The sequence below is a fragment of the Myodes glareolus genome, chromosome 4, assembly GCF_982192425.1.
Source record: "Myodes glareolus chromosome 4, mMyoGla1.1, whole genome shotgun sequence".
In the NCBI taxonomy this organism is placed as follows: domain Eukaryota; kingdom Metazoa; phylum Chordata; class Mammalia; order Rodentia; family Cricetidae; genus Myodes; species Myodes glareolus.
This window is the reverse complement of record NC_142029.1, coordinates 47343588-47353934: the sequence shown is the minus strand read 5'-3', so window position 1 is coordinate 47353934 and position 10347 is coordinate 47343588. Positions and strand designations below refer to the sequence as shown.

General features: G+C 43.9%; 1 long non-coding RNA gene across 1 annotated transcript; it reads right to left on the bottom strand.

The window, feature by feature from the left end:
- Positions 1-250: 250 nt before the first annotated feature.
- LOC125401435 (uncharacterized) lies at positions 251-9871 on the bottom strand. Its single transcript, XR_015001818.2, has 4 exons — positions 9176-9871; positions 3882-4173; positions 1564-1966; positions 251-612 (listed from the first exon to the last, which is right to left on the bottom strand). It is a non-coding gene; the product is annotated as an uncharacterized LOC125401435 (long non-coding RNA).
- Positions 9872-10347: the final 476 nt, after the last annotated feature.

Below are 10347 nucleotides of genomic sequence, written 5' to 3'. Positions count from 1 at the left end.
TCTATGTGTGAATTCCAACCTTATTGTGAAATCCCACTAGAACCAGCCCTTGACTCTAGCCCAGTTGGGCTGCACAGACAGCAGCTGTTTGTCTCCTCTCCCTCCCAAGCTCATTATCGTGTCTGGACTGAGGGGAGCTCTGTTCTCTGGCCCAGAAGTGTTCTCTCCCGGGCAGAGAAGGTATCCATCTCACACACACACACACACACACACACACACACACCCTCTGAGAACCACGGGACCCGGGGAATCAGCTAGTGCCGCTCCTTTATTTCCCATCTAGACCAGAGGGATAAAGTCTGTGTGATTTCAAAACCTGATTCCTTACACGGTTCTGGATTCCCTGTTTATCTCTGTTACCTTTTGAAAGGAAGCACTAGGGCCCCTTTGGTATCATTTACTTTCTCCAACATGTGGTTCTGTTTACTACTGTATGTGCATTCATTCTCCACCCTCTAGATGCGTCCTCTCTACATTTCAGTTCAAAACTCATGGACTCCAAAGATCCGTCAATCAGAAGCCTGTCTGTGCCACAGTAGGTTCTGCCCAGTACACCACAGCAATCAATTCTTCTTTGTTTGACAAGCAAGTGGAAAAACGAATGGTTTGCTCCTGTGAATGGAAGCAAATACACATTAGGAAAAACAGGTTATAATATAAATATAACCAATATAATATAATATATTTAACTTAATATAACCAATTAATATGATATAAATAACATATTTAATATAATTTAAATTTCTACTTGTGCTTACATATAACTCCTAGAAAATCTGTTCCAAATATCAACAGAGAAAATTTTAAAACTCATAAAAGATCTAGACAGTGTTTGTTACATCTGTTTACTCATTTGTGCTCACGTGTGCATGTGTATGTGGGAGTCAGAGGTCAATTTGTGGAAACTGGGTCTCTCCTTCACCATGTGGGACCCAGGAATCAAACTTAGGTCATCAGGTTTGGCAGCAAGTGCCTTTATTCAATGAGCTATCTTGGCAGCCAAAGACAATGCTTATAAATTCTACTTATCAATAGATCTTTGTAAGTCCACAAGAGTTTTAAGTTCTGACTGGACATTATTTAGGAGGATTGAATTGTGTAGCTTAGGAGACTTATATGAGATTCAAATCTAACTGCTTACGGTTTCTGAAACCTAAAATTGAGGGGTTGCCAACCTATTTGAAGATCAAGGCGAGGTGTTCTTGGAAATCTGAAGTAGAAAAGGCAATAAAGATTATTTCAGCTCTAGCTCGTGAACCAAAGCATGAACAAGTCTCAAAACATTCTGATGTGGTTTCAAACAGAGCCTTAAAAAGTCAAACCCCAGAGAGAGCCGGACTAGAGAAACCCCCAGGAGAATGGGTGCGTTGGAATGAGGGTTTCAAACTGCATAATGCGATTCTGAAGTGGAGGAACAAGTTTTAAATCGAGCCACTAAGAGTTAGTATAACTTTGTAACTACGAATGCTGCTCCAGCTTTCTCATGGAGTACATTTAAATGCTCAAATAAAGGCATTAGCATGCTCACCCAGGACTACGGTTCTCACATTAGTCCTCCCTTACCCTCTTCAATACGGTTCCATTAAATGTTGACCAAGGAGGTAGTCTTGGGAGAAGAGCAGGAACTCAGGGCTGCTGGAAGAGAGCTGAAGGTATCAGAGCACAGTCTCAGCTGCAAATCTTTTATAAAGTCTGGAAACAAGCGCAGGTTTCAAGAAAAATTATATTCAGGTGGCAAAGGATAAAGGCTGTGGGCTGCTGTGGTCAGGAGCCAAAGGAATGCCCAACTCTAGGTAGTGTTACAGAGTTTGTCTCCATGGGACTCATGAAATTCGTCCTCTTGACAATGAAGAATCCCTTTCTCTTGTCCAGTGCTAAGTTGAATGCCTTGTTCTAAGAGCACACGCTTTTCTTTTGTGTTTTCTTCCACCAAGGAGGACTATGGCATGGCTTGGGGAAGAACTGCCTGGAACACAAGGAATCCCAATGTCTGAGTTCATGCTCCCAACTTTCCAGCTTCCTTTCTCTATAGATCTTCACTATGAATGGTGGTACACAGTGAGACTTTGTACACACACACACACACACACACACACGGCAGGGGGCAGAAGAGGAGAGAAGAGATGTGTAAGTTGTGTAATAACTTTGCAAATAAACCAATTTAAAAACTGCCAGATGCATTGAACCAACTTACTGGCTAGAAGCTATGGAAAGCAGGCTAGAGGCATTCCAACTACAGCATGCTGATGGAGATTGGAACCAATTAAAATGAAATCTTGCTTTTAAACAAGCTGCTAACTTATGTAAGTTGGGGCTGGGAGGCTTCATCATAGAGACTCATTTACTGGTGTTTCAAAGTCCTGTCAAAAATAATGGTAGCATTGCCTTTTAGTTTTTCCTTTGATGCCAGGTCTTACTTGCATTTAAAAATATTTTTAGTCAGCCCATAGCCGGAGGTCTAAGGAGAGTCTAAATCTGGTAAGTTTCTCCTTTGTTCCCAGTCTTTTATTCTAAACTTGGGCAAAGAGAATTTATTTTTAAAGCACGTATTAAATTTCTCAAGTACTATTGAATTGTTTGGAATAAATGAATGAATTGGTACAATACCAGGAACTATAAAAGTAGGTTGTTTAGAAAACTTGCTTTGTCTTTCTGGGCCACAATTCAAACACTGATAAAAAGATCACGCTTGATTTAGATTACTCCACGCTTGATTTAGATTACTCCAAGTTTCTTCTCCAAGCCATAATCTACTTCAAAAACAAAATACTGGTATCAGTAAAGTAGCAATCAGAAATTAGAATGTCTTTTGAAAATGACAAGATCAGTCTTTTGTCATATATAAGCATATTAGACAGCAGTAAATTTAAATGTTTATAATTAATGTCTTTTCCTTAAGATCAAAGCCCAGGGCCTTGCAGAAGCTGGGTAAGCACTTCACCACTGAGCTACCATTCTGTCATCTATCTATCTATCTATCTATCTATCTATCTATCATCGGACCTTGGTTGATTTTTAACATCTTTGTTTTGGAGACAGGGTCTTTCTAAGTAGCCCAGGCTGCCCTGAATCAGAATTGTCTTGCTGGGCTTACAGACATGCACCGCCTTGCCAGGCAGTGGCAGTGGTATTCATACAAAGTGCTTTGAGAATTTAATGAAAGACATTAATGATGCGTGATATTCCCATTATCCATCTTGCTTTTATTAGAAGATACAGAAAACTCATTTTGACTGTTCAGGCTCAGGACAGAGAAGAGTGTAGCAATGGCCTGTACATTTCGCAGAAGAAAGCACTGCTCTGCTCCAGCCTCTCTTCATTATGGTAGAAGATAAGTTTAGGGTTTGTGTGTTGTCCAAGATTTTAGGAGCATGGAGGCCTGAGTTCAGGTTCCTAGCTGTCATGTGAGAAGCAGAACTTGACATCATGCCTACATGATTCTCGCCCTTGGGATGTAGAGACAGGAAGGTTCCCTATGGCTGGGTGGCCAGGCAGTCTAACCAATTAGTGAGCTTCAGTGCAATGAGAGACCCTGCCTGAAAAAAAAAAGGAGTGTTGATTGAAGACGACAGTGAACATGGACCTCTGACCTCTATAGGCAATACACACACACACACACACACACACACACACACACACACACACACACACAGAGGGAGAGAGAGAGAGAGAGAGAGAGAGAGAGAGAGAGAGAGGATACTAAGATTTAACTATGAGATGAAATGAAAGCCAAACACCTAAACATTTGCTAATTAAAGAAGACATCACAAAGCAGAAAGGAGCAACTCCTAAGAATTAAGAACACAACTGTAGAAGAATGCTTGGAAGGAAGCCATGACGTGGAAGGCCACCCTTGCCTTCACGCTGAGAACATTCCACACCTGTTCAGAGAAGGACAGCTTCCGGCGTTTCTTTCAATTCTGTGGTTGCACACGGTAACTTAGTGAAAGCTTCCGACAGGGTGTGACTTGGTTAGTTGATGAGAAGAGATATGTCTACAGGGGGTTGGGTTTGGAGTTGGAGTGTGGGTCGGGAGGGTGTGGCTTTAATTGGCTCCACGGTGCTTTGGGCTACTTTCCCCAGATTTTGGTGAGTTGGTGGCTTCTGTAGCTTAAGTCAAGACAGTCTGGAGTGTGTAGCCTTGTGCTGTGGCTCGTCTCCCACCAGAGGAATCTGGTTTAAAAAAAAAAAGGAAGGACTAGTAATTCCAGTCAAATAATTCCTTAAGGGGATTTGACCTTTAAAACAGCGTTTCCCACTTAATACTCTGGCACGCAGTGGGTGTTCGGAAATAAAGGCTGGTCCTCTACAGTTGCAGTAGGCACTCTTATACTTTCGGTTGTGAGCCTAGCCTTTAATGACTGAGTCCTCTCTCCAGTCCTAGCTTGAATAGTTTTAACTGTAAGAAATATTCATTGAAATTCTTATTGAAAAATTGAATGAATAAATGAACGCCAATAAAGCTTTCAGGGACAAATCTGGGTCCTGGGTAATGAACTCTGGCTAACTAGGAAGGGGCTGCAGACTCCTCTCTTGAGGCAAAATACTCTCTTGTTCAAGGTGTCTAGTCCAGCAAATTGTGTCACTGAGGATAGCAGTTTTATTTACATTGGGAGAAAAAGAAAAGAAAAAAGGAAGAAACGAAAGAAGGAAAGGAAGGAAGGAAGAAGAAAGAAAGAGAGAAAAAAAGAAAGAAAGACAGACTTAAAATGTGCAAGTTGTAGCATTTGGCACACGCTGTGGGTTTTCCTGGTGCACACACTCCCTGACTTGCACGGAAAACGCTGCTTATGGTGCCCAGTGAGGTGGAAACCACCCTGTGCCAGTCTGCTGAAGAAAACCTGTAATTGGAACCACTGTTCAACTGGCCCAGATTTGGTCTTGCTACATGTTTGGTTTTATTGAAACATTGTATTATTCAGCCAAAGCTACATTTTAGGGAACATTATTGGTAAACAGCTGACTTAGCAATTTACATTAAGAAGAAAGTATCTGAAAACCTAGAACCCTGAATCTGTCCTTCCTAAAAACAAGCCCCCATGTCCCTGCCAGAGTCCCCCAGGAAGTGGGAATTTGACCTGCTCAGACAATTTCTGAATGGTCTGAGCAAAACCGCCAGAGAACTCACTTTAGAAGTTGATACTCTGACTTCGCTAAGAAGGGCTAAATGAAAGCCAAATGCTGAACCACCTGCTCATTAGAAAAAATCACAGCTGTGGAAGGATGCAGGAGAGGAGGGTGCTGGTGCGCAAGGCCGGCCTTGACTTAACTCTGAGAGCGTTCATTTGATTTCTTCCACACCTGTAAGGCAAGGGCCTGGAGCCAACAATGTCTAGAATCCTTTTGGTGCCGACACTTCTCTATCTGGTGACACCAGGAGAGGCATTGGGAGGAAGGTTTCTAGCACGGCAGACATACAAGTAGAAATGATTGCTGTCTGAATCTGACCCTCTCTGAAAAAGTGACGCCCACTTTCCCATCATCTCTGTTTCTTTGAGTCACTGTCTACAGGACGTCTGTTGACAAGAAGAGGTTCTTTGGCTCCTGTTCACATAATTTCAGGGGATGATGGGAGTTTGTGTCAAGGCATCCATTGGACTCTGTAGTTGATGCTGAGAGTCTACTTATCAACACTCTAATTTGTTTGGTTCTTGACCTCCTGGGTACGCAGTGAGGTCCAAACTCTGTCTCTTTTCTATAAGTAGGTCTGCCTTGACTAGATGAAGTCTAATTCCATGTAAGTTCAGTACTGAAGAATTGATTGATATCAAGACCTTGTCTCAAAAAACAGTCAATCAAACTGTACTCTTTTCTCATGTTAAAATAAAAAGAAAAAAAATCTATTGAAAGCTGCAAAATCTCACTGCAGGAAAATTATACATATATTAATTTCAGAGATTGCCTATACTTTCTGCAACTTACATTTGGGATAGCCCTTTGTTAAGTGGCTGTTAAAAAGAATGAATTTCATCAATACAAAATAATATTGTTCCTGAAGGGTTAATAGCTTGGGTGACAGAGACTCCCTGCAGGATCAGCAGTCAGGGAACCACTAAACTAGGAGTCAACATGCCAGGATAACTCAAGGCGAGGATGCCAACATGATAAGAACCCCCACCAAAATGTATGAGCTTGAGAAAGCAGAAAACAGACCTGCAGATGAAAGTACTCCCCCTAAGTTCCCTTTCTGCGCCATAAAACTTCAAGCCCCAGTGCGTGATCTCCATCTTCAACTGTTCTAATTAAAAACAGTTCTGCTCCTGTAAAGGGCAAGTCTCCACTACCTTTTTATTTCCACCTACGTTCATCAGTTCTGATCTAACACTCTGTGCTCCTCTTCAAGGTGGGAGGTCTCTTCCATGTGGTTGTTGAACTTGAATTTCTGCCCTGCTGAATTCTAGGTACACATTCGCATCCATTCAGAGCACAGACTCTGGCTGTGAGAGGCGCATGCTCGTCAGATAGCTTGTGACTGATGTTCTGGTGCAGGGTGGGGGCCTGACACAGTGCATGTTACACACCTGTCCTCTCTCCTGAGTGTGGCTGTGTCACTGGCGCCATCTCTTTTTGGGTCAGACAATTCCGAGACTCTTCCGCTTGGACTTTTTTTATTTTAACGCGTACCCTTGTATTTCTTTGACTTTGTGTTGATTAAAAAGACAGATTAGGTTACTCATTCATAAATCTGAGGCAAGATGATTCTTCTTGGCTTTTCATCCACCGTATCCAATTACCATTATCTCTCATAAAAAGAACATAAAAAGAACTGGAGTCAGTCTTTCACCTTGGCTTCCAGCGGAGACAAAGGCAAGTCCAAGCCTGGTTAGGTCTCCTGTGGCCTGGATACATCCGACCTCCTGTGGAGAGGTTGAGAACCTGAGGCGATTCTACCAGGAGTTCTGAATTTCTTGTATCCGGAGCCTGGTGCATAGGTGTGAAGCTTTGGAAAAAAGTGTTGTTTTGTTTTGCTTTGTTCCTACTATACAGATGGGGTCAGGCTTTTGGTAGTATTCAATGTCTTCCTTTTCAAAAATACAAATATAAACACAGACTCCCTCCACACAGACAAACACACACACAGGAGACACACCCACACACCTACACACATTGGTAGCCAACGGCCATTTAAAACAGGTACTTATGGGCTGGAGAGATGACTCAGTGGGTAAGAGCACTGACTGATTTTCCAAAGGACATTCGTTCATTTTCCCAGCACCCACATGGTGGCTCATAACCATCTGTAACTCTACTCCTAAAGGATCCGGTACTCTCTTCTGTGGGCACTGTATGCATGTACATGGGTCACAGTCATATAGGCAGGCAAAACACCCACACACATAAAAATCAATCAATCAATCAACCAACCAATCAATCAATCAATCCATATTTTGGAAAAAGGAAGAAAAGATGTATCTTTTGTTCTTTAAAAAATAATGTGGGGTGACCGCAGCCGCTAGTTCAGGCAGAGACTGCTAGAGCAGTGCAGATTCCCCACGGCGAGCAGCAGAGCTGGTGGGAGCGCGTCCTGGACAGGCTGTTACCAGCCATGCGGCCGGGAGAGTCAGGCGGGCAGGTGATCAGGTGGCGGATAAAAGACTTACAGGACATAGTAAATAGACGAAAGGCGAAACATAAAGGTGAACATTTATTACTTAAAGAAGAGGGAGAGAAAGAAAGGCAGAAATAGAAAAGGAGAGGGAGAGGGGAAAACACGTGTGCACGCGCCAAGTGGGGGAACAGAAGGAAGGTTAAGATGGCAACGGAGAGGTCAGAAGTGGCTGGGAGTGGGCGTGGCTTGCCCCTTAAAGGGACCAGACCAAAAGAATAACAGTATCTAAGTGAGGGAGGGCTGCAGGGACATAGGTGACAAGGAAGCAAAAGTGAGCTAGCTCCCTGGCCTGGTCACTTTTTGTTTCCAGAAGACATTTGGGAAGAAATGGCAAGAAGGCACAGGGGTGGGAGTCGGGTGGGGGATGGGAATGGGATGTGGGGTAGAGGGGCAGCTGTAGTTTTTAAACAGGACCACTGGGAGAAAGGGGCGGACCAGGGGTCTTACAGAATACCCAAGCCAGCATCCTCTTAGTGGACTTCCAGCCTCAGGTCTCTCACATCCTGGAGGGATAAAACTTTCACTTTCTCTTCTGCGGTTGTTTGGCTTTTCTATCCTTCCCAGAAGCTCACTTCTTTTTCTGAGCCGAGAAGCCAACGCTGCAAACCCCTAGACAACTACCAGTACTCCTTGTGCTAGAATTAATATGCCTTTGCAGCACAAAACCATTCTGAGTACTTCAAGATTAATAAAGAAAAATATCTCTACTTAATAGCTCGTGCCAGGCTCTGGCTAATACCCAAAGAGGAGTTGGCCTCAAATAGAAGAGTTTTACTAACTTGTATAGACCCAAGGCTTCTGCATTCCTCATACACTGTCATCCTTAAATCTCTTTCTGGTCCTGAACAATTTAAACTGCGGCAGGAGGCTGCAAGTTTAACCACTTGGGCAGATGGGAGATTTGCACAGCAAAGGTATTGTCAGAATTCTTTCTGAACCACACCAGTGTTGTTCGATGTGGAGGGTCTTCCTGCCCACCTGGCGGAATTATGGTTTTCCTGATGAAAGAGAGCACAGGGATTTAATGGTGCCTGTGACCCTGCACCGTCCCCTTGAGCTGTTCCCCTCAGAGCTGTGTTCTTTGATACGGGATAAACCTAATGGCAGGTGGTAAATCAGGATTGTCTCTTTTTGTTCTGGAAATAAAGCTTAACTGGAGGTCAGTCTTGGTGAACAAATGTTAGCAGAAACTTCTCAACACCCTGAACTTTAATTATGACACAAAACTTTCATTCCCACAGTTCCTAACAAGACTGGTTCTGGTACTACGAATCACACAGGCATTTAGTTAGACTGTACTTTGTGGAACTTAACATTTCCTAAGCGAGTTTATTACCAAATCCTTTATGGCGTCAATTTACCAATTCAAGCTTCTCCTGCATCGCCCTCACATAAGGTCTGTGGAACTCCATCTGAGAAGCCATTCTCGTCTGTCAGTGGCACTTGTAGACTCAGGATTTGGGGATTTAAAATCCGTAATGTTGCTATTCCCCCATACTCTAGGCTTCAAATAAGAAACCCCCAAGTTCCAGAAATGGACGGACCCAAAGCAGCACTGATACCAACCTTGTCTCGTCACAGCCTTGTCTCTTCAGACACCATCAGGCTGGCAGATGGTCTGTGGTGGTTCCTGGGGCAGCAGCAGGGGTGTGTACTCCTTCCTGGCTTCCCTGAGGCGAGTCCCGGAAGCCGGATCAAGGACAGAGACAAAAGCCCCAGAAGTCCCAGAAACCACTAAGACCCAACCTTTGAAAGTCACTGAGGTCACTAGCCATCTCTGGTCTTCCGGTTGGCATCTGTGGGGTCCCCTTCCCGGGTGGCTGCCATCACCAACCTTGGGGCAGCCCACTCAAGCTGCCGCTGAGGATCTGCTTGCGCCACCACACTCAGTGTTCCCCTCGTTCGCGCGAAGTTTCTAATGTTAGCACAAAAATATCGCAAGTGACTTTGTTTTGCTTTCTTCCCTAGGAGCTTGTAAAATGTCAGCGCACATGAGACATCTCGGCTGCAGGTACAGGACTGTCCTCCGTGACTCACTGCACTCTCCCGGAAATACCTCCCTGCTAGGAGACCGGGCCTCAGGACCTGACTCTGGCCTTTGGCAACTCCATTTCTGCCTTTAATTCCCAAACAACGGTGCGCCCCAGCATTTACTATTTGGTTCAGTTATTTTTCATCTGTATTACTTCTGGATTCCAAATCCGACGGCTTTCCAAGATTTATTTAGAACCTTCTTCTCAATGGCACTTGGGAATTTTTCCAAGAAAATGTGCATAAACCGAGTGGCAAAGCGTTTACCCCACACACGGGCTGCTAGGAGGTCAAATCCTCCGCCTTCTTTTAGTTCCCACGCTGTAAATGAAGGAACTTCTCTGGTCTGCTTAGTGCCATGTTTTCTGCTTTATAAGTGTGATTTTTTTTTCTGTCTAAAATACCCCCCAAGTACTGTATTCACATTAGCATAGTGCTCGACTTACCCCGTGGCACGCCTTCCTGAGAAAATATGTATTCACTTAGTCTGTTCAGGCACGACTCCCACCCTGTTGGATGAGTTCAGAGTCTCTGAATCCTTGCTATAGATCCAATAAGGCGTTTTTGCACAGAAACTCAGAGGAAGGAAGGTGCCAGGTTGGCTGGCTAATGGCAATACTAACACCAGGGACTCCTAAGAACTTACCTTGCCTTCGGAGAGCAATGACTCAGCCTTCACCATTTGGGACACTTTCTAGACCCCCCCC